The 22,955-nt window shown below is 58.5% G+C and overlaps 45 non-coding genes across 45 annotated transcripts; all 45 read left to right on the forward strand.

Moving 5' to 3' along the window:
* Positions 1-352: 352 nt before the first annotated feature.
* Positions 353-471, forward strand: LOC122724311. Its single transcript, XR_006351575.1, has one exon. It is a non-coding gene; the product is annotated as a 5S ribosomal RNA (ribosomal RNA).
* Positions 472-856: 385 nt separating this feature from the next.
* LOC122724312 lies at positions 857-975 on the forward strand. Its single transcript, XR_006351576.1, has one exon. It is a non-coding gene; the product is annotated as a 5S ribosomal RNA (ribosomal RNA).
* A 385-nt stretch (positions 976-1,360) lies between these two features.
* Positions 1,361-1,479, forward strand: LOC122724313. The gene has a single exon (XR_006351577.1). It is a non-coding gene; the product is annotated as a 5S ribosomal RNA (ribosomal RNA).
* Positions 1,480-1,864: 385 nt separating this feature from the next.
* Positions 1,865-1,983, forward strand: LOC122724314. Its single transcript, XR_006351578.1, has one exon. It is a non-coding gene; the product is annotated as a 5S ribosomal RNA (ribosomal RNA).
* A 385-nt stretch (positions 1,984-2,368) lies between these two features.
* On the forward strand, positions 2,369-2,487 carry LOC122724315. Its single transcript, XR_006351579.1, has one exon. It is a non-coding gene; the product is annotated as a 5S ribosomal RNA (ribosomal RNA).
* Positions 2,488-2,872: 385 nt separating this feature from the next.
* Positions 2,873-2,991, forward strand: LOC122724110. Its single transcript, XR_006351379.1, has one exon. It is a non-coding gene; the product is annotated as a 5S ribosomal RNA (ribosomal RNA).
* Positions 2,992-3,376: 385 nt separating this feature from the next.
* Positions 3,377-3,495, forward strand: LOC122724111. The gene has a single exon (XR_006351380.1). It is a non-coding gene; the product is annotated as a 5S ribosomal RNA (ribosomal RNA).
* Positions 3,496-3,880: 385 nt separating this feature from the next.
* On the forward strand, positions 3,881-3,999 carry LOC122724112. Its single transcript, XR_006351381.1, has one exon. It is a non-coding gene; the product is annotated as a 5S ribosomal RNA (ribosomal RNA).
* A 385-nt stretch (positions 4,000-4,384) lies between these two features.
* Positions 4,385-4,503, forward strand: LOC122724113. The gene has a single exon (XR_006351382.1). It is a non-coding gene; the product is annotated as a 5S ribosomal RNA (ribosomal RNA).
* Positions 4,504-4,888: 385 nt separating this feature from the next.
* On the forward strand, positions 4,889-5,007 carry LOC122724114. The gene has a single exon (XR_006351383.1). It is a non-coding gene; the product is annotated as a 5S ribosomal RNA (ribosomal RNA).
* A 385-nt stretch (positions 5,008-5,392) lies between these two features.
* On the forward strand, positions 5,393-5,511 carry LOC122724116. The gene has a single exon (XR_006351385.1). It is a non-coding gene; the product is annotated as a 5S ribosomal RNA (ribosomal RNA).
* A 385-nt stretch (positions 5,512-5,896) lies between these two features.
* Positions 5,897-6,015, forward strand: LOC122724117. The gene has a single exon (XR_006351386.1). It is a non-coding gene; the product is annotated as a 5S ribosomal RNA (ribosomal RNA).
* A 384-nt stretch (positions 6,016-6,399) lies between these two features.
* On the forward strand, positions 6,400-6,518 carry LOC122724118. Its single transcript, XR_006351387.1, has one exon. It is a non-coding gene; the product is annotated as a 5S ribosomal RNA (ribosomal RNA).
* A 385-nt stretch (positions 6,519-6,903) lies between these two features.
* LOC122724119 lies at positions 6,904-7,022 on the forward strand. The gene has a single exon (XR_006351388.1). It is a non-coding gene; the product is annotated as a 5S ribosomal RNA (ribosomal RNA).
* A 385-nt stretch (positions 7,023-7,407) lies between these two features.
* Positions 7,408-7,526, forward strand: LOC122724120. The gene has a single exon (XR_006351389.1). It is a non-coding gene; the product is annotated as a 5S ribosomal RNA (ribosomal RNA).
* A 385-nt stretch (positions 7,527-7,911) lies between these two features.
* Positions 7,912-8,030, forward strand: LOC122724121. The gene has a single exon (XR_006351390.1). It is a non-coding gene; the product is annotated as a 5S ribosomal RNA (ribosomal RNA).
* A 385-nt stretch (positions 8,031-8,415) lies between these two features.
* On the forward strand, positions 8,416-8,534 carry LOC122724122. The gene has a single exon (XR_006351391.1). It is a non-coding gene; the product is annotated as a 5S ribosomal RNA (ribosomal RNA).
* A 385-nt stretch (positions 8,535-8,919) lies between these two features.
* On the forward strand, positions 8,920-9,038 carry LOC122724123. The gene has a single exon (XR_006351392.1). It is a non-coding gene; the product is annotated as a 5S ribosomal RNA (ribosomal RNA).
* Positions 9,039-9,423: 385 nt separating this feature from the next.
* Positions 9,424-9,542, forward strand: LOC122724124. The gene has a single exon (XR_006351393.1). It is a non-coding gene; the product is annotated as a 5S ribosomal RNA (ribosomal RNA).
* Positions 9,543-9,927: 385 nt separating this feature from the next.
* Positions 9,928-10,046, forward strand: LOC122724125. The gene has a single exon (XR_006351394.1). It is a non-coding gene; the product is annotated as a 5S ribosomal RNA (ribosomal RNA).
* Positions 10,047-10,431: 385 nt separating this feature from the next.
* LOC122724127 lies at positions 10,432-10,550 on the forward strand. The gene has a single exon (XR_006351396.1). It is a non-coding gene; the product is annotated as a 5S ribosomal RNA (ribosomal RNA).
* Positions 10,551-10,935: 385 nt separating this feature from the next.
* On the forward strand, positions 10,936-11,054 carry LOC122724128. Its single transcript, XR_006351397.1, has one exon. It is a non-coding gene; the product is annotated as a 5S ribosomal RNA (ribosomal RNA).
* Positions 11,055-11,439: 385 nt separating this feature from the next.
* LOC122724129 lies at positions 11,440-11,558 on the forward strand. The gene has a single exon (XR_006351398.1). It is a non-coding gene; the product is annotated as a 5S ribosomal RNA (ribosomal RNA).
* A 385-nt stretch (positions 11,559-11,943) lies between these two features.
* On the forward strand, positions 11,944-12,062 carry LOC122724130. Its single transcript, XR_006351399.1, has one exon. It is a non-coding gene; the product is annotated as a 5S ribosomal RNA (ribosomal RNA).
* A 385-nt stretch (positions 12,063-12,447) lies between these two features.
* On the forward strand, positions 12,448-12,566 carry LOC122724131. The gene has a single exon (XR_006351400.1). It is a non-coding gene; the product is annotated as a 5S ribosomal RNA (ribosomal RNA).
* Positions 12,567-12,951: 385 nt separating this feature from the next.
* Positions 12,952-13,070, forward strand: LOC122724132. Its single transcript, XR_006351401.1, has one exon. It is a non-coding gene; the product is annotated as a 5S ribosomal RNA (ribosomal RNA).
* A 385-nt stretch (positions 13,071-13,455) lies between these two features.
* On the forward strand, positions 13,456-13,574 carry LOC122724133. Its single transcript, XR_006351402.1, has one exon. It is a non-coding gene; the product is annotated as a 5S ribosomal RNA (ribosomal RNA).
* Positions 13,575-13,959: 385 nt separating this feature from the next.
* On the forward strand, positions 13,960-14,078 carry LOC122724134. The gene has a single exon (XR_006351403.1). It is a non-coding gene; the product is annotated as a 5S ribosomal RNA (ribosomal RNA).
* Positions 14,079-14,463: 385 nt separating this feature from the next.
* Positions 14,464-14,582, forward strand: LOC122724135. Its single transcript, XR_006351404.1, has one exon. It is a non-coding gene; the product is annotated as a 5S ribosomal RNA (ribosomal RNA).
* A 385-nt stretch (positions 14,583-14,967) lies between these two features.
* Positions 14,968-15,086, forward strand: LOC122724136. Its single transcript, XR_006351405.1, has one exon. It is a non-coding gene; the product is annotated as a 5S ribosomal RNA (ribosomal RNA).
* A 385-nt stretch (positions 15,087-15,471) lies between these two features.
* On the forward strand, positions 15,472-15,590 carry LOC122724138. Its single transcript, XR_006351407.1, has one exon. It is a non-coding gene; the product is annotated as a 5S ribosomal RNA (ribosomal RNA).
* A 385-nt stretch (positions 15,591-15,975) lies between these two features.
* Positions 15,976-16,094, forward strand: LOC122724139. Its single transcript, XR_006351408.1, has one exon. It is a non-coding gene; the product is annotated as a 5S ribosomal RNA (ribosomal RNA).
* A 385-nt stretch (positions 16,095-16,479) lies between these two features.
* Positions 16,480-16,598, forward strand: LOC122724140. Its single transcript, XR_006351409.1, has one exon. It is a non-coding gene; the product is annotated as a 5S ribosomal RNA (ribosomal RNA).
* A 383-nt stretch (positions 16,599-16,981) lies between these two features.
* On the forward strand, positions 16,982-17,100 carry LOC122724141. Its single transcript, XR_006351410.1, has one exon. It is a non-coding gene; the product is annotated as a 5S ribosomal RNA (ribosomal RNA).
* Positions 17,101-17,485: 385 nt separating this feature from the next.
* Positions 17,486-17,604, forward strand: LOC122724142. The gene has a single exon (XR_006351411.1). It is a non-coding gene; the product is annotated as a 5S ribosomal RNA (ribosomal RNA).
* Positions 17,605-17,989: 385 nt separating this feature from the next.
* LOC122724143 lies at positions 17,990-18,108 on the forward strand. The gene has a single exon (XR_006351412.1). It is a non-coding gene; the product is annotated as a 5S ribosomal RNA (ribosomal RNA).
* Positions 18,109-18,493: 385 nt separating this feature from the next.
* Positions 18,494-18,612, forward strand: LOC122724144. The gene has a single exon (XR_006351413.1). It is a non-coding gene; the product is annotated as a 5S ribosomal RNA (ribosomal RNA).
* A 385-nt stretch (positions 18,613-18,997) lies between these two features.
* On the forward strand, positions 18,998-19,116 carry LOC122724145. The gene has a single exon (XR_006351414.1). It is a non-coding gene; the product is annotated as a 5S ribosomal RNA (ribosomal RNA).
* A 385-nt stretch (positions 19,117-19,501) lies between these two features.
* LOC122724146 lies at positions 19,502-19,620 on the forward strand. Its single transcript, XR_006351415.1, has one exon. It is a non-coding gene; the product is annotated as a 5S ribosomal RNA (ribosomal RNA).
* Positions 19,621-20,005: 385 nt separating this feature from the next.
* LOC122724147 lies at positions 20,006-20,124 on the forward strand. Its single transcript, XR_006351416.1, has one exon. It is a non-coding gene; the product is annotated as a 5S ribosomal RNA (ribosomal RNA).
* A 385-nt stretch (positions 20,125-20,509) lies between these two features.
* Positions 20,510-20,628, forward strand: LOC122724149. The gene has a single exon (XR_006351418.1). It is a non-coding gene; the product is annotated as a 5S ribosomal RNA (ribosomal RNA).
* Positions 20,629-21,013: 385 nt separating this feature from the next.
* Positions 21,014-21,132, forward strand: LOC122724150. The gene has a single exon (XR_006351419.1). It is a non-coding gene; the product is annotated as a 5S ribosomal RNA (ribosomal RNA).
* A 385-nt stretch (positions 21,133-21,517) lies between these two features.
* Positions 21,518-21,636, forward strand: LOC122724151. The gene has a single exon (XR_006351420.1). It is a non-coding gene; the product is annotated as a 5S ribosomal RNA (ribosomal RNA).
* Positions 21,637-22,021: 385 nt separating this feature from the next.
* Positions 22,022-22,140, forward strand: LOC122724152. Its single transcript, XR_006351421.1, has one exon. It is a non-coding gene; the product is annotated as a 5S ribosomal RNA (ribosomal RNA).
* A 385-nt stretch (positions 22,141-22,525) lies between these two features.
* LOC122724153 lies at positions 22,526-22,644 on the forward strand. Its single transcript, XR_006351422.1, has one exon. It is a non-coding gene; the product is annotated as a 5S ribosomal RNA (ribosomal RNA).
* The last annotated feature ends 311 nt before the right edge of the window (positions 22,645-22,955 follow it).

Genomic DNA, 22,955 nt, shown 5'->3' on the forward strand with positions numbered 1-22,955 from the left:
CCGCCGGCGGTGCCATTTCGGGTTTTTATTTTCTCGCTCGGTATCGCTATCGATTTAGATACATGTGCATGTCGAAAAGTTAAATGGGAATGAAAAAAGAAAAATGAAGATCGCCGAAAGCGGGGGAACGAGCAAGAAGATGGGGCCACGAGACGGAAAGACAGGCGGGGGAGGGAGTCCCGCAGCGACGGAGCAGCGCGGGGAGGGGAGAAGGAACCGGGACGGGAGGCGAAGAGGGGGCAGGGGGAAGGCACGGTACGGGACGCGGGGCCCACGCGCCGGATGGAGAGGGGAGGGGCGCCGCGCGGAGGTGGGGGAAAGGTATGTGTGATTTGATGGCGAGGGACACAACGGGTGCGATCATACCAGCACTAATGCACCGGATCCCATCAGAACTCCGAAGTTAAACGTGCTTGGGCGAGAGCAGTACTAAGATGGGTGACCTCTTGGGAAGTCCTCGTGTTGCACCCCTTTTCTTTTTCTTTTCCTCCGCAGCGCTCCTCGCCGCCGGCGGTGCCATTTCGGGTTTTTATTTTCTCGCTCGGTATCGCTATCGATTTAGATACATGTGCATGTCGAAAAGTTAAATGGGAATGAAAAAAGAAAAATGAAGATCGCCGAAAGCGGGGGAACGAGCAAGAAGATGGGGCCACGAGACGGAAAGACAGGCGGGGGAGGGAGTCCCGCAGCGACGGAGCAGCGCGGGGAGGGGAGAAGGAACCGGGACGGGAGGCGAAGAGGGGGCAGGGGGAAGGCACGGTACGGGACGCGGGGCCCACGCGCCGGATGGAGAGGGGAGGGGCGCCGCGCGGAGGTGGGGGAAAGGTATGTGTGATTTGATGGCGAGGGACACAACGGGTGCGATCATACCAGCACTAATGCACCGGATCCCATCAGAACTCCGAAGTTAAACGTGCTTGGGCGAGAGCAGTACTAAGATGGGTGACCTCTTGGGAAGTCCTCGTGTTGCACCCCTTTTCTTTTTCTTTTCCTCCGCAGCGCTCCTCGCCGCCGGCGGTGCCATTTCGGGTTTTTATTTTCTCGCTCGGTATCGCTATCGATTTAGATACATGTGCATGTCGAAAAGTTAAATGGGAATGAAAAAAGAAAAATGAAGATCGCCGAAAGCGGGGGAACGAGCAAGAAGATGGGGCCACGAGACGGAAAGACAGGCGGGGGAGGGAGTCCCGCAGCGACGGAGCAGCGCGGGGAGGGGAGAAGGAACCGGGACGGGAGGCGAAGAGGGGGCAGGGGGAAGGCACGGTACGGGACGCGGGGCCCACGCGCCGGATGGAGAGGGGAGGGGCGCCGCGCGGAGGTGGGGGAAAGGTATGTGTGATTTGATGGCGAGGGACACAACGGGTGCGATCATACCAGCACTAATGCACCGGATCCCATCAGAACTCCGAAGTTAAACGTGCTTGGGCGAGAGCAGTACTAAGATGGGTGACCTCTTGGGAAGTCCTCGTGTTGCACCCCTTTTCTTTTTCTTTTCCTCCGCAGCGCTCCTCGCCGCCGGCGGTGCCATTTCGGGTTTTTATTTTCTCGCTCGGTATCGCTATCGATTTAGATACATGTGCATGTCGAAAAGTTAAATGGGAATGAAAAAAGAAAAATGAAGATCGCCGAAAGCGGGGGAACGAGCAAGAAGATGGGGCCACGAGACGGAAAGACAGGCGGGGGAGGGAGTCCCGCAGCGACGGAGCAGCGCGGGGAGGGGAGAAGGAACCGGGACGGGAGGCGAAGAGGGGGCAGGGGGAAGGCACGGTACGGGACGCGGGGCCCACGCGCCGGATGGAGAGGGGAGGGGCGCCGCGCGGAGGTGGGGGAAAGGTATGTGTGATTTGATGGCGAGGGACACAACGGGTGCGATCATACCAGCACTAATGCACCGGATCCCATCAGAACTCCGAAGTTAAACGTGCTTGGGCGAGAGCAGTACTAAGATGGGTGACCTCTTGGGAAGTCCTCGTGTTGCACCCCTTTTCTTTTTCTTTTCCTCCGCAGCGCTCCTCGCCGCCGGCGGTGCCATTTCGGGTTTTTATTTTCTCGCTCGGTATCGCTATCGATTTAGATACATGTGCATGTCGAAAAGTTAAATGGGAATGAAAAAAGAAAAATGAAGATCGCCGAAAGCGGGGGAACGAGCAAGAAGATGGGGCCACGAGACGGAAAGACAGGCGGGGGAGGGAGTCCCGCAGCGACGGAGCAGCGCGGGGAGGGGAGAAGGAACCGGGACGGGAGGCGAAGAGGGGGCAGGGGGAAGGCACGGTACGGGACGCGGGGCCCACGCGCCGGATGGAGAGGGGAGGGGCGCCGCGCGGAGGTGGGGGAAAGGTATGTGTGATTTGATGGCGAGGGACACAACGGGTGCGATCATACCAGCACTAATGCACCGGATCCCATCAGAACTCCGAAGTTAAACGTGCTTGGGCGAGAGCAGTACTAAGATGGGTGACCTCTTGGGAAGTCCTCGTGTTGCACCCCTTTTCTTTTTCTTTTCCTCCGCAGCGCTCCTCGCCGCCGGCGGTGCCATTTCGGGTTTTTATTTTCTCGCTCGGTATCGCTATCGATTTAGATACATGTGCATGTCGAAAAGTTAAATGGGAATGAAAAAAGAAAAATGAAGATCGCCGAAAGCGGGGGAACGAGCAAGAAGATGGGGCCACGAGACGGAAAGACAGGCGGGGGAGGGAGTCCCGCAGCGACGGAGCAGCGCGGGGAGGGGAGAAGGAACCGGGACGGGAGGCGAAGAGGGGGCAGGGGGAAGGCACGGTACGGGACGCGGGGCCCACGCGCCGGATGGAGAGGGGAGGGGCGCCGCGCGGAGGTGGGGGAAAGGTATGTGTGATTTGATGGCGAGGGACACAACGGGTGCGATCATACCAGCACTAATGCACCGGATCCCATCAGAACTCCGAAGTTAAACGTGCTTGGGCGAGAGCAGTACTAAGATGGGTGACCTCTTGGGAAGTCCTCGTGTTGCACCCCTTTTCTTTTTCTTTTCCTCCGCAGCGCTCCTCGCCGCCGGCGGTGCCATTTCGGGTTTTTATTTTCTCGCTCGGTATCGCTATCGATTTAGATACATGTGCATGTCGAAAAGTTAAATGGGAATGAAAAAAGAAAAATGAAGATCGCCGAAAGCGGGGGAACGAGCAAGAAGATGGGGCCACGAGACGGAAAGACAGGCGGGGGAGGGAGTCCCGCAGCGACGGAGCAGCGCGGGGAGGGGAGAAGGAACCGGGACGGGAGGCGAAGAGGGGGCAGGGGGAAGGCACGGTACGGGACGCGGGGCCCACGCGCCGGATGGAGAGGGGAGGGGCGCCGCGCGGAGGTGGGGGAAAGGTATGTGTGATTTGATGGCGAGGGACACAACGGGTGCGATCATACCAGCACTAATGCACCGGATCCCATCAGAACTCCGAAGTTAAACGTGCTTGGGCGAGAGCAGTACTAAGATGGGTGACCTCTTGGGAAGTCCTCGTGTTGCACCCCTTTTCTTTTTCTTTTCCTCCGCAGCGCTCCTCGCCGCCGGCGGTGCCATTTCGGGTTTTTATTTTCTCGCTCGGTATCGCTATCGATTTAGATACATGTGCATGTCGAAAAGTTAAATGGGAATGAAAAAAGAAAAATGAAGATCGCCGAAAGCGGGGGAACGAGCAAGAAGATGGGGCCACGAGACGGAAAGACAGGCGGGGGAGGGAGTCCCGCAGCGACGGAGCAGCGCGGGGAGGGGAGAAGGAACCGGGACGGGAGGCGAAGAGGGGGCAGGGGGAAGGCACGGTACGGGACGCGGGGCCCACGCGCCGGATGGAGAGGGGAGGGGCGCCGCGCGGAGGTGGGGGAAAGGTATGTGTGATTTGATGGCGAGGGACACAACGGGTGCGATCATACCAGCACTAATGCACCGGATCCCATCAGAACTCCGAAGTTAAACGTGCTTGGGCGAGAGCAGTACTAAGATGGGTGACCTCTTGGGAAGTCCTCGTGTTGCACCCCTTTTCTTTTTCTTTTCCTCCGCAGCGCTCCTCGCCGCCGGCGGTGCCATTTCGGGTTTTTATTTTCTCGCTCGGTATCGCTATCGATTTAGATACATGTGCATGTCGAAAAGTTAAATGGGAATGAAAAAAGAAAAATGAAGATCGCCGAAAGCGGGGGAACGAGCAAGAAGATGGGGCCACGAGACGGAAAGACAGGCGGGGGAGGGAGTCCCGCAGCGACGGAGCAGCGCGGGGAGGGGAGAAGGAACCGGGACGGGAGGCGAAGAGGGGGCAGGGGGAAGGCACGGTACGGGACGCGGGGCCCACGCGCCGGATGGAGAGGGGAGGGGCGCCGCGCGGAGGTGGGGGAAAGGTATGTGTGATTTGATGGCGAGGGACACAACGGGTGCGATCATACCAGCACTAATGCACCGGATCCCATCAGAACTCCGAAGTTAAACGTGCTTGGGCGAGAGCAGTACTAAGATGGGTGACCTCTTGGGAAGTCCTCGTGTTGCACCCCTTTTCTTTTTCTTTTCCTCCGCAGCGCTCCTCGCCGCCGGCGGTGCCATTTCGGGTTTTTATTTTCTCGCTCTGTATCGCTATCGATTTAGATACATGTGCATGTCGAAAAGTTAAATGGGAATGAAAAAAGAAAAATGAAGATCGCCGAAAGCGGGGGAACGAGCAAGAAGATGGGGCCACGAGACGGAAAGACAGGCGGGGGAGGGAGTCCCGCAGCGACGGAGCAGCGCGGGGAGGGGAGAAGGAACCGGGACGGGAGGCGAAGAGGGGGCAGGGGGAAGGCACGGTACGGGACGCGGGGCCCACGCGCCGGATGGAGAGGGGAGGGGCGCCGCGCGGAGGTGGGGGAAAGGTATGTGTGATTTGATGGCGAGGGACACAACGGGTGCGATCATACCAGCACTAATGCACCGGATCCCATCAGAACTCCGAAGTTAAACGTGCTTGGGCGAGAGCAGTACTAAGATGGGTGACCTCTTGGGAAGTCCTCGTGTTGCACCCCTTTTCTTTTTCTTTTCCTCCGCAGCGCTCCTCGCCGCCGGCGGTGCCATTTCGGGTTTTTATTTTCTCGCTCGGTATCGCTATCGATTTAGATACATGTGCATGTCGAAAAGTTAAATGGGAATGAAAAAAGAAAAATGAAGATCGCCGAAAGCGGGGGAACGAGCAAGAAGATGGGGCCACGAGACGGAAAGACAGGCGGGGGAGGGAGTCCCGCAGCGACGGAGCAGCGCGGGGAGGGGAGAAGGAACCGGGACGGGAGGCGAAGAGGGGGCAGGGGGAAGGCACGGTACGGGACGCGGGGCCCACGCGCCGGATGGAGAGGGGAGGGGCGCCGCGCGGAGGTGGGGGAAAGGTATGTGTGATTTGATGGCGAGGGACACAACGGGTGCGATCATACCAGCACTAATGCACCGGATCCCATCAGAACTCCGAAGTTAAACGTGCTTGGGCGAGAGCAGTACTAAGATGGGTGACCTCTTGGGAAGTCCTCGTGTTGCACCCCTTTTCTTTTTCTTTTCCTCCGCAGCGCTCCTCGCCGCCGGCGGTGCCATTTCGGGTTTTTATTTTCTCGCTCGGTATCGCTATCGATTTAGATACATGTGCATGTCGAAAAGTTAAATGGGAATGAAAAAAGAAAAATGAAGATCGCCGAAAGCGGGGGAACGAGCAAGAAGATGGGGCCACGAGACGGAAAGACAGGCGGGGGAGGGAGTCCCGCAGCGACGGAGCAGCGCGGGGAGGGGAGAAGGAACCGGGACGGGAGGCGAAGAGGGGGCAGGGGGAAGGCACGGTACGGGACGCGGGGCCCACGCGCCGGATGGAGAGGGGAGGGGCGCCGCGCGGAGGTGGGGGAAAGGTATGTGTGATTTGATGGCGAGGGACACAACGGGTGCGATCATACCAGCACTAATGCACCGGATCCCATCAGAACTCCGAAGTTAAACGTGCTTGGGCGAGAGCAGTACTAAGATGGGTGACCTCTTGGGAAGTCCTCGTGTTGCACCCCTTTTCTTTTTCTTTTCCTCCGCAGCGCTCCTCGCCGCCGGCGGTGCCATTTCGGGTTTTTATTTTCTCGCTCGTATCGCTATCGATTTAGATACATGTGCATGTCGAAAAGTTAAATGGGAATGAAAAAAGAAAAATGAAGATCGCCGAAAGCGGGGGAACGAGCAAGAAGATGGGGCCACGAGACGGAAAGACAGGCGGGGGAGGGAGTCCCGCAGCGACGGAGCAGCGCGGGGAGGGGAGAAGGAACCGGGACGGGAGGCGAAGAGGGGGCAGGGGGAAGGCACGGTACGGGACGCGGGGCCCACGCGCCGGATGGAGAGGGGAGGGGCGCCGCGCGGAGGTGGGGGAAAGGTATGTGTGATTTGATGGCGAGGGACACAACGGGTGCGATCATACCAGCACTAATGCACCGGATCCCATCAGAACTCCGAAGTTAAACGTGCTTGGGCGAGAGCAGTACTAAGATGGGTGACCTCTTGGGAAGTCCTCGTGTTGCACCCCTTTTCTTTTTCTTTTCCTCCGCAGCGCTCCTCGCCGCCGGCGGTGCCATTTCGGGTTTTTATTTTCTCGCTCGGTATCGCTATCGATTTAGATACATGTGCATGTCGAAAAGTTAAATGGGAATGAAAAAAGAAAAATGAAGATCGCCGAAAGCGGGGGAACGAGCAAGAAGATGGGGCCACGAGACGGAAAGACAGGCGGGGGAGGGAGTCCCGCAGCGACGGAGCAGCGCGGGGAGGGGAGAAGGAACCGGGACGGGAGGCGAAGAGGGGGCAGGGGGAAGGCACGGTACGGGACGCGGGGCCCACGCGCCGGATGGAGAGGGGAGGGGCGCCGCGCGGAGGTGGGGGAAAGGTATGTGTGATTTGATGGCGAGGGACACAACGGGTGCGATCATACCAGCACTAATGCACCGGATCCCATCAGAACTCCGAAGTTAAACGTGCTTGGGCGAGAGCAGTACTAAGATGGGTGACCTCTTGGGAAGTCCTCGTGTTGCACCCCTTTTCTTTTTCTTTTCCTCCGCAGCGCTCCTCGCCGCCGGCGGTGCCATTTCGGGTTTTTATTTTCTCGCTCGGTATCGCTATCGATTTAGATACATGTGCATGTCGAAAAGTTAAATGGGAATGAAAAAAGAAAAATGAAGATCGCCGAAAGCGGGGGAACGAGCAAGAAGATGGGGCCACGAGACGGAAAGACAGGCGGGGGAGGGAGTCCCGCAGCGACGGAGCAGCGCGGGGAGGGGAGAAGGAACCGGGACGGGAGGCGAAGAGGGGGCAGGGGGAAGGCACGGTACGGGACGCGGGGCCCACGCGCCGGATGGAGAGGGGAGGGGCGCCGCGCGGAGGTGGGGGAAAGGTATGTGTGATTTGATGGCGAGGGACACAACGGGTGCGATCATACCAGCACTAATGCACCGGATCCCATCAGAACTCCGAAGTTAAACGTGCTTGGGCGAGAGCAGTACTAAGATGGGTGACCTCTTGGGAAGTCCTCGTGTTGCACCCCTTTTCTTTTTCTTTTCCTCCGCAGCGCTCCTCGCCGCCGGCGGTGCCATTTCGGGTTTTTATTTTCTCGCTCGGTATCGCTATCGATTTAGATACATGTGCATGTCGAAAAGTTAAATGGGAATGAAAAAAGAAAAATGAAGATCGCCGAAAGCGGGGGAACGAGCAAGAAGATGGGGCCACGAGACGGAAAGACAGGCGGGGGAGGGAGTCCCGCAGCGACGGAGCAGCGCGGGGAGGGGAGAAGGAACCGGGACGGGAGGCGAAGAGGGGGCAGGGGGAAGGCACGGTACGGGACGCGGGGCCCACGCGCCGGATGGAGAGGGGAGGGGCGCCGCGCGGAGGTGGGGGAAAGGTATGTGTGATTTGATGGCGAGGGACACAACGGGTGCGATCATACCAGCACTAATGCACCGGATCCCATCAGAACTCCGAAGTTAAACGTGCTTGGGCGAGAGCAGTACTAAGATGGGTGACCTCTTGGGAAGTCCTCGTGTTGCACCCCTTTTCTTTTTCTTTTCCTCCGCAGCGCTCCTCGCCGCCGGCGGTGCCATTTCGGGTTTTTATTTTCTCGCTCGGTATCGCTATCGATTTAGATACATGTGCATGTCGAAAAGTTAAATGGGAATGAAAAAAGAAAAATGAAGATCGCCGAAAGCGGGGGAACGAGCAAGAAGATGGGGCCACGAGACGGAAAGACAGGCGGGGGAGGGAGTCCCGCAGCGACGGAGCAGCGCGGGGAGGGGAGAAGGAACCGGGACGGGAGGCGAAGAGGGGGCAGGGGGAAGGCACGGTACGGGACGCGGGGCCCACGCGCCGGATGGAGAGGGGAGGGGCGCCGCGCGGAGGTGGGGGAAAGGTATGTGTGATTTGATGGCGAGGGACACAACGGGTGCGATCATACCAGCACTAATGCACCGGATCCCATCAGAACTCCGAAGTTAAACGTGCTTGGGCGAGAGCAGTACTAAGATGGGTGACCTCTTGGGAAGTCCTCGTGTTGCACCCCTTTTCTTTTTCTTTTCCTCCGCAGCGCTCCTCGCCGCCGGCGGTGCCATTTCGGGTTTTTATTTTCTCGCTCTGTATCGCTATCGATTTAGATACATGTGCATGTCGAAAAGTTAAATGGGAATGAAAAAAGAAAAATGAAGATCGCCGAAAGCGGGGGAACGAGCAAGAAGATGGGGCCACGAGACGGAAAGACAGGCGGGGGAGGGAGTCCCGCAGCGACGGAGCAGCGCGGGGAGGGGAGAAGGAACCGGGACGGGAGGCGAAGAGGGGGCAGGGGGAAGGCACGGTACGGGACGCGGGGCCCACGCGCCGGATGGAGAGGGGAGGGGCGCCGCGCGGAGGTGGGGGAAAGGTATGTGTGATTTGATGGCGAGGGACACAACGGGTGCGATCATACCAGCACTAATGCACCGGATCCCATCAGAACTCCGAAGTTAAACGTGCTTGGGCGAGAGCAGTACTAAGATGGGTGACCTCTTGGGAAGTCCTCGTGTTGCACCCCTTTTCTTTTTCTTTTCCTCCGCAGCGCTCCTCGCCGCCGGCGGTGCCATTTCGGGTTTTTATTTTCTCGCTCGGTATCGCTATCGATTTAGATACATGTGCATGTCGAAAAGTTAAATGGGAATGAAAAAAGAAAAATGAAGATCGCCGAAAGCGGGGGAACGAGCAAGAAGATGGGGCCACGAGACGGAAAGACAGGCGGGGGAGGGAGTCCCGCAGCGACGGAGCAGCGCGGGGAGGGGAGAAGGAACCGGGACGGGAGGCGAAGAGGGGGCAGGGGGAAGGCACGGTACGGGACGCGGGGCCCACGCGCCGGATGGAGAGGGGAGGGGCGCCGCGCGGAGGTGGGGGAAAGGTATGTGTGATTTGATGGCGAGGGACACAACGGGTGCGATCATACCAGCACTAATGCACCGGATCCCATCAGAACTCCGAAGTTAAACGTGCTTGGGCGAGAGCAGTACTAAGATGGGTGACCTCTTGGGAAGTCCTCGTGTTGCACCCCTTTTCTTTTTCTTTTCCTCCGCAGCGCTCCTCGCCGCCGGCGGTGCCATTTCGGGTTTTTATTTTCTCGCTCGGTATCGCTATCGATTTAGATACATGTGCATGTCGAAAAGTTAAATGGGAATGAAAAAAGAAAAATGAAGATCGCCGAAAGCGGGGGAACGAGCAAGAAGATGGGGCCACGAGACGGAAAGACAGGCGGGGGAGGGAGTCCCGCAGCGACGGAGCAGCGCGGGGAGGGGAGAAGGAACCGGGACGGGAGGCGAAGAGGGGGCAGGGGGAAGGCACGGTACGGGACGCGGGGCCCACGCGCCGGATGGAGAGGGGAGGGGCGCCGCGCGGAGGTGGGGGAAAGGTATGTGTGATTTGATGGCGAGGGACACAACGGGTGCGATCATACCAGCACTAATGCACCGGATCCCATCAGAACTCCGAAGTTAAACGTGCTTGGGCGAGAGCAGTACTAAGATGGGTGACCTCTTGGGAAGTCCTCGTGTTGCACCCCTTTTCTTTTTCTTTTCCTCCGCAGCGCTCCTCGCCGCCGGCGGTGCCATTTCGGGTTTTTATTTTCTCGCTCGGTATCGCTATCGATTTAGATACATGTGCATGTCGAAAAGTTAAATGGGAATGAAAAAAGAAAAATGAAGATCGCCGAAAGCGGGGGAACGAGCAAGAAGATGGGGCCACGAGACGGAAAGACAGGCGGGGGAGGGAGTCCCGCAGCGACGGAGCAGCGCGGGGAGGGGAGAAGGAACCGGGACGGGAGGCGAAGAGGGGGCAGGGGGAAGGCACGGTACGGGACGCGGGGCCCACGCGCCGGATGGAGAGGGGAGGGGCGCCGCGCGGAGGTGGGGGAAAGGTATGTGTGATTTGATGGCGAGGGACACAACGGGTGCGATCATACCAGCACTAATGCACCGGATCCCATCAGAACTCCGAAGTTAAACGTGCTTGGGCGAGAGCAGTACTAAGATGGGTGACCTCTTGGGAAGTCCTCGTGTTGCACCCCTTTTCTTTTTCTTTTCCTCCGCAGCGCTCCTCGCCGCCGGCGGTGCCATTTCGGGTTTTTATTTTCTCGCTCTGTATCGCTATCGATTTAGATACATGTGCATGTCGAAAAGTTAAATGGGAATGAAAAAAGAAAAATGAAGATCGCCGAAAGCGGGGGAACGAGCAAGAAGATGGGGCCACGAGACGGAAAGACAGGCGGGGGAGGGAGTCCCGCAGCGACGGAGCAGCGCGGGGAGGGGAGAAGGAACCGGGACGGGAGGCGAAGAGGGGGCAGGGGGAAGGCACGGTACGGGACGCGGGGCCCACGCGCCGGATGGAGAGGGGAGGGGCGCCGCGCGGAGGTGGGGGAAAGGTATGTGTGATTTGATGGCGAGGGACACAACGGGTGCGATCATACCAGCACTAATGCACCGGATCCCATCAGAACTCCGAAGTTAAACGTGCTTGGGCGAGAGCAGTACTAAGATGGGTGACCTCTTGGGAAGTCCTCGTGTTGCACCCCTTTTCTTTTTCTTTTCCTCCGCAGCGCTCCTCGCCGCCGGCGGTGCCATTTCGGGTTTTTATTTTCTCGCTCTGTATCGCTATCGATTTAGATACATGTGCATGTCGAAAAGTTAAATGGGAATGAAAAAAGAAAAATGAAGATCGCCGAAAGCGGGGGAACGAGCAAGAAGATGGGGCCACGAGACGGAAAGACAGGCGGGGGAGGGAGTCCCGCAGCGACGGAGCAGCGCGGGGAGGGGAGAAGGAACCGGGACGGGAGGCGAAGAGGGGGCAGGGGGAAGGCACGGTACGGGACGCGGGGCCCACGCGCCGGATGGAGAGGGGAGGGGCGCCGCGCGGAGGTGGGGGAAAGGTATGTGTGATTTGATGGCGAGGGACACAACGGGTGCGATCATACCAGCACTAATGCACCGGATCCCATCAGAACTCCGAAGTTAAACGTGCTTGGGCGAGAGCAGTACTAAGATGGGTGACCTCTTGGGAAGTCCTCGTGTTGCACCCCTTTTCTTTTTCTTTTCCTCCGCAGCGCTCCTCGCCGCCGGCGGTGCCATTTCGGGTTTTTATTTTCTCGCTCTGTATCGCTATCGATTTAGATACATGTGCATGTCGAAAAGTTAAATGGGAATGAAAAAAGAAAAATGAAGATCGCCGAAAGCGGGGGAACGAGCAAGAAGATGGGGCCACGAGACGGAAAGACAGGCGGGGGAGGGAGTCCCGCAGCGACGGAGCAGCGCGGGGAGGGGAGAAGGAACCGGGACGGGAGGCGAAGAGGGGGCAGGGGGAAGGCACGGTACGGGACGCGGGGCCCACGCGCCGGATGGAGAGGGGAGGGGCGCCGCGCGGAGGTGGGGGAAAGGTATGTGTGATTTGATGGCGAGGGACACAACGGGTGCGATCATACCAGCACTAATGCACCGGATCCCATCAGAACTCCGAAGTTAAACGTGCTTGGGCGAGAGCAGTACTAAGATGGGTGACCTCTTGGGAAGTCCTCGTGTTGCACCCCTTTTCTTTTTCTTTTCCTCCGCAGCGCTCCTCGCCGCCGGCGGTGCCATTTCGGGTTTTTATTTTCTCGCTCTGTATCGCTATCGATTTAGATACATGTGCATGTCGAAAAGTTAAATGGGAATGAAAAAAGAAAAATGAAGATCGCCGAAAGCGGGGGAACGAGCAAGAAGATAGGGCCACGAGACGGAAAGACAGGCGGGGGAGGGAGTCCCGCAGCGACGGAGCAGCGCGGGGAGGGGAGAAGGAACCGGGACGGGAGGCGAAGAGGGGGCAGGGGGAAGGCACGGTACGGGACGCGGGGCCCACGCGCCGGATGGAGAGGGGAGGGGCGCCGCGCGGAGGTGGGGGAAAGGTATGTGTGATTTGATGGCGAGGGACACAACGGGTGCGATCATACCAGCACTAATGCACCGGATCCCATCAGAACTCCGAAGTTAAACGTGCTTGGGCGAGAGCAGTACTAAGATGGGTGACCTCTTGGGAAGTCCTCGTGTTGCACCCCTTTTCTTTTTCTTTTCCTCCGCAGCGCTCCTCGCCGCCGGCGGTGCCATTTCGGGTTTTTATTTTCTCGCTCTGTATCGCTATCGATTTAGATACATGTGCATGTCGAAAAGTTAAATGGGAATGAAAAAAGAAAAATGAAGATCGCCGAAAGCGGGGGAACGAGCAAGAAGATGGGGCCACGAGACGGAAAGACAGGCGGGGGAGGGAGTCCCGCAGCGACGGAGCAGCGCGGGGAGGGGAGAAGGAACCGGGACGGGAGGCGAAGAGGGGGCAGGGGGAAGGCACGGTACGGGACGCGGGGCCCACGCGCCGGATGGAGAGGGGAGGGGCGCCGCGCGGAGGTGGGGGAAAGGTATGTGTGATTTGATGGCGAGGGACACAACGGGTGCGATCATACCAGCACTAATGCACCGGATCCCATCAGAACTCCGAAGTTAAACGTGCTTGGGCGAGAGCAGTACTAAGATGGGTGACCTCTTGGGAAGTCCTCGTGTTGCACCCCTTTTCTTTTTCTTTTCCTCCGCAGCGCTCCTCGCCGCCGGCGGTGCCATTTCGGGTTTTTATTTTCTCGCTCTGTATCGCTATCGATTTAGATACATGTGCATGTCGAAAAGTTAAATGGGAATGAAAAAAGAAAAATGAAGATCGCCGAAAGCGGGGGAACGAGCAAGAAGATAGGGCCACGAGACGGAAAGACAGGCGGGGGAGGGAGTCCCGCAGCGACGGAGCAGCGCGGGGAGGGGAGAAGGAACCGGGACGGGAGGCGAAGAGGGGGCAGGGGGAAGGCACGGTACGGGACGCGGGGCCCACGCGCCGGATGGAGAGGGGAGGGGCGCCGCGCGGAGGTGGGGGAAAGGTATGTGTGATTTGATGGCGAGGGACACAACGGGTGCGATCATACCAGCACTAATGCACCGGATCCCATCAGAACTCCGAAGTTAAACGTGCTTGGGCGAGAGCAGTACTAAGATGGGTGACCTCTTGGGAAGTCCTCGTGTTGCACCCCTTTTCTTTTTCTTTTCCTCCGCAGCGCTCCTCGCCGCCGGCGGTGCCATTTCGGGTTTTTATTTTCTCGCTCTGTATCGCTATCGATTTAGATACATGTGCATGTCGAAAAGTTAAATGGGAATGAAAAAAGAAAAATGAAGATCGCCGAAAGCGGGGGAACGAGCAAGAAGATAGGGCCACGAGACGGAAAGACAGGCGGGGGAGGGAGTCCCGCAGCGACGGAGCAGCGCGGGGAGGGGAGAAGGAACCGGGACGGGAGGCGAAGAGGGGGCAGGGGGAAGGCACGGTACGGGACGCGGGGCCCACGCGCCGGATGGAGAGGGGAGGGGCGCCGCGCGGAGGTGGGGGAAAGGTATGTGTGATTTGATGGCGAGGGACACAACGGGTGCGATCATACCAGCACTAATGCACCGGATCCCATCAGAACTCCGAAGTTAAACGTGCTTGGGCGAGAGCAGTACTAAGATGGGTGACCTCTTGGGAAGTCCTCGTGTTGCACCCCTTTTCTTTTTCTTTTCCTCCGCAGCGCTCCTCGCCGCCGGCGGTGCCATTTCGGGTTTTTATTTTCTCGCTCGGTATCGCTATCGATTTAGATACATGTGCATGTCGAAAAGTTAAATGGGAATGAAAAAAGAAAAATGAAGATCGCCGAAAGCGGGGGAACGAGCAAGAAGATAGGGCCACGAGACGGAAAGACAGGCGGGGGAGGGAGTCCCGCAGCGACGGAGCAGCGCGGGGAGGGGAGAAGGAACCGGGACGGGAGGCGAAGAGGGGGCAGGGGGAAGGCACGGTACGGGACGCGGGGCCCACGCGCCGGATGGAGAGGGGAGGGGCGCCGCGCGGAGGTGGGGGAAAGGTATGTGTGATTTGATGGCGAGGGACACAACGGGTGCGATCATACCAGCACTAATGCACCGGATCCCATCAGAACTCCGAAGTTAAACGTGCTTGGGCGAGAGCAGTACTAAGATGGGTGACCTCTTGGGAAGTCCTCGTGTTGCACCCCTTTTCTTTTTCTTTTCCTCCGCAGCGCTCCTCGCCGCCGGCGGTGCCATTTCGGGTTTTTATTTTCTCGCTCTGTATCGCTATCGATTTAGATACATGTGCATGTCGAAAAGTTAAATGGGAATGAAAAAAGAAAAATGAAGATCGCCGAAAGCGGGGGAACGAGCAAGAAGATGGGGCCACGAGACGGAAAGACAGGCGGGGGAGGGAGTCCCGCAGCGACGGAGCAGCGCGGGGAGGGGAGAAGGAACCGGGACGGGAGGCGAAGAGGGGGCAGGGGGAAGGCACGGTACGGGACGCGGGGCCCACGCGCCGGATGGAGAGGGGAGGGGCGCCGCGCGGAGGTGGGGGAAAGGTATGTGTGATTTGATGGCGAGGGACACAACGGGTGCGATCATACCAGCACTAATGCACCGGATCCCATCAGAACTCCGAAGTTAAACGTGCTTGGGCGAGAGCAGTACTAAGATGGGTGACCTCTTGGGAAGTCCTCGTGTTGCACCCCTTTTCTTTTTCTTTTCCTCCGCAGCGCTCCTCGCCGCCGGCGGTGCCATTTCGGGTTTTTATTTTCTCGCTCGGTATCGCTATCGATTTAGATACATGTGCATGTCGAAAAGTTAAATGGGAATGAAAAAAGAAAAATGAAGATCGCCGAAAGCGGGGGAACGAGCAAGAAGATGGGGCCACGAGACGGAAAGACAGGCGGGGGAGGGAGTCCCGCAGCGACGGAGCAGCGCGGGGAGGGGAGAAGGAACCGGGACGGGAGGCGAAGAGGGGGCAGGGGGAAGGCACGGTACGGGACGCGGGGCCCACGCGCCGGATGGAGAGGGGAGGGGCGCCGCGCGGAGGTGGGGGAAAGGTATGTGTGATTTGATGGCGAGGGACACAACGGGTGCGATCATACCAGCACTAATGCACCGGATCCCATCAGAACTCCGAAGTTAAACGTGCTTGGGCGAGAGCAGTACTAAGATGGGTGACCTCTTGGGAAGTCCTCGTGTTGCACCCCTTTTCTTTTTCTTTTCCTCCGCAGCGCTCCTCGCCGCCGGCGGTGCCATTTCGGGTTTTTATTTTCTCGCTCTGTATCGCTATCGATTTAGATACATGTGCATGTCGAAAAGTTAAATGGGAATGAAAAAAGAAAAATGAAGATCGCCGAAAGCGGGGGAACGAGCAAGAAGATGGGGCCACGAGACGGAAAGACAGGCGGGGGAGGGAGTCCCGCAGCGACGGAGCAGCGCGGGGAGGGGAGAAGGAACCGGGACGGGAGGCGAAGAGGGGGCAGGGGGAAGGCACGGTACGGGACGCGGGGCCCACGCGCCGGATGGAGAGGGGAGGGGCGCCGCGCGGAGGTGGGGGAAAGGTATGTGTGATTTGATGGCGAGGGACACAACGGGTGCGATCATACCAGCACTAATGCACCGGATCCCATCAGAACTCCGAAGTTAAACGTGCTTGGGCGAGAGCAGTACTAAGATGGGTGACCTCTTGGGAAGTCCTCGTGTTGCACCCCTTTTCTTTTTCTTTTCCTCCGCAGCGCTCCTCGCCGCCGGCGGTGCCATTTCGGGTTTTTATTTTCTCGCTCGGTATCGCTATCGATTTAGATACATGTGCATGTCGAAAAGTTAAATGGGAATGAAAAAAGAAAAATGAAGATCGCCGAAAGCGGGGGAACGAGCAAGAAGATGGGGCCACGAGACGGAAAGACAGGCGGGGGAGGGAGTCCCGCAGCGACGGAGCAGCGCGGGGAGGGGAGAAGGAACCGGGACGGGAGGCGAAGAGGGGGCAGGGGGAAGGCACGGTACGGGACGCGGGGCCCACGCGCCGGATGGAGAGGGGAGGGGCGCCGCGCGGAGGTGGGGGAAAGGTATGTGTGATTTGATGGCGAGGGACACAACGGGTGCGATCATACCAGCACTAATGCACCGGATCCCATCAGAACTCCGAAGTTAAACGTGCTTGGGCGAGAGCAGTACTAAGATGGGTGACCTCTTGGGAAGTCCTCGTGTTGCACCCCTTTTCTTTTTCTTTTCCTCCGCAGCGCTCCTCGCCGCCGGCGGTGCCATTTCGGGTTTTTATTTTCTCGCTCGGTATCGCTATCGATTTAGATACATGTGCATGTCGAAAAGTTAAATGGGAATGAAAAAGAAAAATGAAGATCGCCGAAAGCGGGGGAACGAGCAAGAAGATGGGCCACGAGACGGAAAGACAGGCGGGGGAGGGAGTCCCGCAGCGACGGAGCAGCGCGGGGAGGGGAGAAGGAACCGGGACGGGAGGCGAAGAGGGGGCAGGGGGAAGGCACGGTACGGGACGCGGGGCCCACGCGCCGGATGGAGAGGGGAGGGGCGCCGCGCGGAGGTGGGGGAAAGGTATGTGTGATTTGATGGCGAGGGACACAACGGGTGCGATCATACCAGCACTAATGCACCGGATCCCATCAGAACTCCGAAGTTAAACGTGCTTGGGCGAGAGCAGTACTAAGATGGGTGACCTCTTGGGAAGTCCTCGTGTTGCACCCCTTTTCTTTTTCTTTTCCTCCGCAGCGCTCCTCGCCGCCGGCGGTGCCATTTCGGGTTTTTATTTTCTCGCTCGGTATCGCTATCGATTTAGATACATGTGCATGTCGAAAAGTTAAATGGGAATGAAAAAAGAAAAATGAAGATCGCCGAAAGCGGGGGAACGAGCAAGAAGATGGGGCCACGAGACGGAAAGACAGGCGGGGGAGGGAGTCCCGCAGCGACGGAGCAGCGCGGGGAGGGGAGAAGGAACCGGGACGGGAGGCGAAGAGGGGGCAGGGGGAAGGCACGGTACGGGACGCGGGGCCCACGCGCCGGATGGAGAGGGGAGGGGCGCCGCGCGGAGGTGGGGGAAAGGTATGTGTGATTTGATGGCGAGGGACACAACGGGTGCGATCATACCAGCACTAATGCACCGGATCCCATCAGAACTCCGAAGTTAAACGTGCTTGGGCGAGAGCAGTACTAAGATGGGTGACCTCTTGGGAAGTCCTCGTGTTGCACCCCTTTTCTTTTTCTTTTCCTCCGCAGCGCTCCTCGCCGCCGGCGGTGCCATTTCGGGTTTTTATTTTCTCGCTCGGTATCGCTATCGATTTAGATACATGTGCATGTCGAAAAGTTAAATGGGAATGAAAAAAGAAAAATGAAGATCGCCGAAAGCGGGGGAACGAGCAAGAAGATGGGGCCACGAGACGGAAAGACAGGCGGGGGAGGGAGTCCCGCAGCGACGGAGCAGCGCGGGGAGGGGAGAAGGAACCGGGACGGGAGGCGAAGAGGGGGCAGGGGGAAGGCACGGTACGGGACGCGGGGCCCACGCGCCGGATGGAGAGGGGAGGGGCGCCGCGCGGAGGTGGGGGAAAGGTATGTGTGATTTGATGGCGAGGGACACAACGGGTGCGATCATACCAGCACTAATGCACCGGATCCCATCAGAACTCCGAAGTTAAACGTGCTTGGGCGAGAGCAGTACTAAGATGGGTGACCTCTTGGGAAGTCCTCGTGTTGCACCCCTTTTCTTTTTCTTTTCCTCCGCAGCGCTCCTCGCCGCCGGCGGTGCCATTTCGGGTTTTTATTTTCTCGCTCGGTATCGCTATCGATTTAGATACATGTGCATGTCGAAAAGTTAAATGGGAATGAAAAAAGAAAAATGAAGATCGCCGAAAGCGGGGGAACGAGCAAGAAGATGGGGCCACGAGACGGAAAGACAGGCGGGGGAGGGAGTCCCGCAGCGACGGAGCAGCGCGGGGAGGGGAGAAGGAACCGGGACGGGAGGCGAAGAGGGGGCAGGGGGAAGGCACGGTACGGGACGCGGGGCCCACGCGCCGGATGGAGAGGGGAGGGGCGCCGCGCGGAGGTGGGGGAAAGGTATGTGTGATTTGATGGCGAGGGACACAACGGGTGCGATCATACCAGCACTAATGCACCGGATCCCATCAGAACTCCGAAGTTAAACGTGCTTGGGCGAGAGCAGTACTAAGATGGGTGACCTCTTGGGAAGTCCTCGTGTTGCACCCCTTTTCTTTTTCTTTTCCTCCGCAGCGCTCCTCGCCGCCGGCGGTGCCATTTCGGGTTTTTATTTTCTCGCTCGGTATCGCTATCGATTTAGATACATGTGCATGTCGAAAAGTTAAATGGGAATGAAAAAAGAAAAATGAAGATCGCCGAAAGCGGGGGAACGAGCAAGAAGATGGGGCCACGAGACGGAAAGACAGGCGGGGGAGGGAGTCCCGCAGCGACGGAGCAGCGCGGGGAGGGGAGAAGGAACCGGGACGGGAGGCGAAGAGGGGGCAGGGGGAAGGCACGGTACGGGACGCGGGGCCCACGCGCCGGATGGAGAGGGGAGGGGCGCCGCGCGGAGGTGGGGGAAAGGTATGTGTGATTTGATGGCGAGGGACACAACGGGTGCGATCATACCAGCACTAATGCACCGGATCCCATCAGAACTCCGAAGTTAAACGTGCTTGGGCGAGAGCAGTACTAAGATGGGTGACCTCTTGGGAAGTCCTCGTGTTGCACCCCTTTTCTTTTTCTTTTCCTCCGCAGCGCTCCTCGCCGCCGGCGGTGCCATTTCGGGTTTTTATTTTCTCGCTCGGTATCGCTATCGATTTAGATACATGTGCATGTCGAAAAGTTAAATGGGAATGAAAAAAGAAAAATGAAGATCGCCGAAAGCGGGGGAACGAGCAAGAAGATGGGGCCACGAGACGGAAAGACAGGCGGGGGAGGGAGTCCCGCAGCGACGGAGCAGCGCGGGGAGGGGAGAAGGAACCGGGACGGGAGGCGAAGAGGGGGCAGGGGGAAGGCACGGTACGGGACGCGGGGCCCACGCGCCGGATGGAGAGGGGAGGGGCGCCGCGCGGAGGTGGGGGAAAGGTATGTGTGATTTGATGGCGAGGGACACAACGGGTGCGATCATACCAGCACTAATGCACCGGATCCCATCAGAACTCCGAAGTTAAACGTGCTTGGGCGAGAGCAGTACTAAGATGGGTGACCTCTTGGGAAGTCCTCGTGTTGCACCCCTTTTCTTTTTCTTTTCCTCCGCAGCGCTCCTCGCCGCCGGCGGTGCCATTTCGGGTTTTTATTTTCTCGCTCGGTATCGCTATCGATTTAGATACATGTGCATGTCGAAAAGTTAAATGGGAATGAAAAAAGAAAAATGAAGATCGCCGAAAGCGGGGGAACGAGCAAGAAGATGGGGCCACGAGACGGAAAGACAGGCGGGGGAGGGAGTCCCGCAGCGACGGAGCAGCGCGGGGAGGGGAGAAGGAACCGGGACGGGAGGCGAAGAGGGGGCAGGGGGAAGGCACGGTACGGGACGCGGGGCCCACGCGCCGGATGGAGAGGGGAGGGGCGCCGCGCGGAGGTGGGGGAAAGGTATGTGTGATTTGATGGCGAGGGACACAACGGGTGCGATCATACCAGCACTAATGCACCGGATCCCATCAGAACTCCGAAGTTAAACGTGCTTGGGCGAGAGCAGTACTAAGATGGGTGACCTCTTGGGAAGTCCTCGTGTTGCACCCCTTTTCTTTTTCTTTTCCTCCGCAGCGCTCCTCGCCGCCGGCGGTGCCATTTCGGGTTTTTATTTTCTCGCTCGGTATCGCTATCGATTTAGATACATGTGCATGTCGAAAAGTTAAATGGGAATGAAAAAAGAAAAATGAAGATCGCCGAAAGCGGGGGAACGAGCAAGAAGATGGGGCCACGAGACGGAAAGACAGGCGGGGGAGGGAGTCCCGCAGCGACGGAGCAGCGCGGGGAGGGGAGAAGGAACCGGGACGGGAGGCGAAGAGGGGGCAGGGGGAAGGCACGGTACGGGACGCGGGGCCCACGCGCCGGATGGAGAGGGGAGGGGCGCCGCGCGGAGGTGGGGGAAAGGTATGTGTGATTTGATGGCGAGGGACACAACGGGTGCGATCATACCAGCACTAATGCACCGGATCCCATCAGAACTCCGAAGTTAAACGTGCTTGGGCGAGAGCAGTACTAAGATGGGTGACCTCTTGGGAAGTCCTCGTGTTGCACCCCTTTTCTTTTTCTTTTCCTCCGCAGCGCTCCTCGCCGCCGGCGGTGCCATTTCGGGTTTTTATTTTCTCGCTCGGTATCGCTATCGATTTAGATACATGTGCATGTCGAAAAGTTAAATGGGAATGAAAAAAGAAAAATGAAGATCGCCGAAAGCGGGGGAACGAGCAAGAAGATGGGGCCACGAGACGGAAAGACAGGCGGGGGAGGGAGTCCCGCAGCGACGGAGCAGCGCGGGGAGGGGAGAAGGAACCGGGACGGGAGGCGAAGAGGGGGCAGGGGGAAGGCACGGTACGGGACGCGGGGCCCACGCGCCGGATGGAGAGGGGAGGGGCGCCGCGCGGAGGTGGGGGAAAGGTATGTGTGATTTGATGGCGAGGGACACAACGGGTGCGATCATACCAGCACTAATGCACCGGATCCCATCAGAACTCCGAAGTTAAACGTGCTTGGGCGAGAGCAGTACTAAGATGGGTGACCTCTTGGGAAGTCCTCGTGTTGCACCCCTTTTCTTTTTCTTTTCCTCCGCAGCGCTCCTCGCCGCCGGCGGTGCCATTTCGGGTTTTTATTTTCTCGCTCGGTATCGCTATCGATTTAGATACATGTGCATGTCGAAAAGTTAAATGGGAATGAAAAAAGAAAAATGAAGATCGCCGAAAGCGGGGGAACGAGCAAGAAGATGGGGCCACGAGACGGAAAGACAGGCGGGGGAGGGAGTCCCGCAGCGACGGAGCAGCGCGGGGAGGGGAGAAGGAACCGGGACGGGAGGCGAAGAGGGGGCAGGGGGAAGGCACGGTACGGGACGCGGGGCCCACGCGCCGGATGGAGAGGGGAGGGGCGCCGCGCGGAGGTGGGGGAAAGGTATGTGTGATTTGATGGCGAGGGACACAACGGGTGCGATCATACCAGCACTAATGCACCGGATCCCATCAGAACTCCGAAGTTAAACGTGCTTGGGCGAGAGCAGTACTAAGATGGGTGACCTCTTGGGAAGTCCTCGTGTTGCACCCCTTTTCTTTTTCTTTTCCTCCGCAGCGCTCCTCGCCGCCGGCGGTGCCATTTCGGGTTTTTATTTTCTCGCTCGGTATCGCTATCGATTTAGATACATGTGCATGTCGAAAAGTTAAATGGGAATGAAAAAAGAAAAATGAAGATCGCCGAAAGCGGGGGAACGAGCAAGAAGATGGGGCCACGAGACGGAAAGACAGGCGGGGGAGGGAGTCCCGCAGCGACGGAGCAGCGCGGGGAGGGGAGAAGGAACCGGGACGGGAGGCGAAGAGGGGGCAGGGGGAAGGCACGGTACGGGACGCGGGGCCCACGCGCCGGATGGAGAGGGGAGGGGCGCCGCGCGGAGGTGGGGGAAAGGTATGTGTGATTTGATGGCGAGGGACACAACGGGTGCGATCATACCAGCACTAATGCACCGGATCCCATCAGAACTCCGAAGTTAAACGTGCTTGGGCGAGAGCAGTACTAAGATGGGTGACCTCTTGGGAAGTCCTCGTGTTGCACCCCTTTTCTTTTTCTTTTCCTCCGCAGCGCTCCTCGCCGCCGGCGGTGCCATTTCGGGTTTTTATTTTCTCGCTCGGTATCGCTATCGATTTAGATACATGTGCATGTCGAAAAGTTAAATGGGAATGAAAAAAGAAAAATGAAGATCGCCGAAAGCGGGGGAACGAGCAAGAAGATGGGGCCACGAGACGGAAAGACAGGCGGGGGAGGGAGTCCCGCAGCGACGGAGCAGCGCGGGGAGGGGAGAAGGAACCGGGACGGGAGGCGAAGAGGGGGCAGGGGGAAGGCACGGTACGGGACGCGGGGCCCACGCGCCGGATGGAGAGGGGAGGGGCGCCGCGCGGAGGTGGGGGAAAGGTATGTGTGATTTGATGGCGAGGGACACAACGGGTGCGATCATACCAGCACTAATGCACCGGATCCCATCAGAACTCCGAAGTTAAACGTGCTTGGGCGAGAGCAGTACTAAGATGGGTGACCTCTTGGGAAGTCCTCGTGTTGCACCCCTTTTCTTTTTCTTTTCCTCCGCAGCGCTCCTCGCCGCCGGCGGTGCCATTTCGGGTTTTTATTTTCTCGCTCGGTATCGCTATCGATTTAGATACATGTGCATGTCGAAAAGTTAAATGGGAATGAAAAAAGAAAAATGAAGATCGCCGAAAGCGGGGGAACGAGCAAGAAGATGGGGCCACGAGACGGAAAGACAGGCGGGGGAGGGAGTCCCGCAGCGACGGAGCAGCGCGGGGAGGGGAGAAGGAACCGGGACGGGAGGCGAAGAGGGGGCAGGGGGAAGGCACGGTACGGGACGCGGGGCCCACGCG

Source organism: Manihot esculenta, chromosome 7 (genome assembly GCF_001659605.2).
Source record: "Manihot esculenta cultivar AM560-2 chromosome 7, M.esculenta_v8, whole genome shotgun sequence".
NCBI classification, from domain to species: Eukaryota; Viridiplantae; Streptophyta; class Magnoliopsida; order Malpighiales; family Euphorbiaceae; genus Manihot; species Manihot esculenta.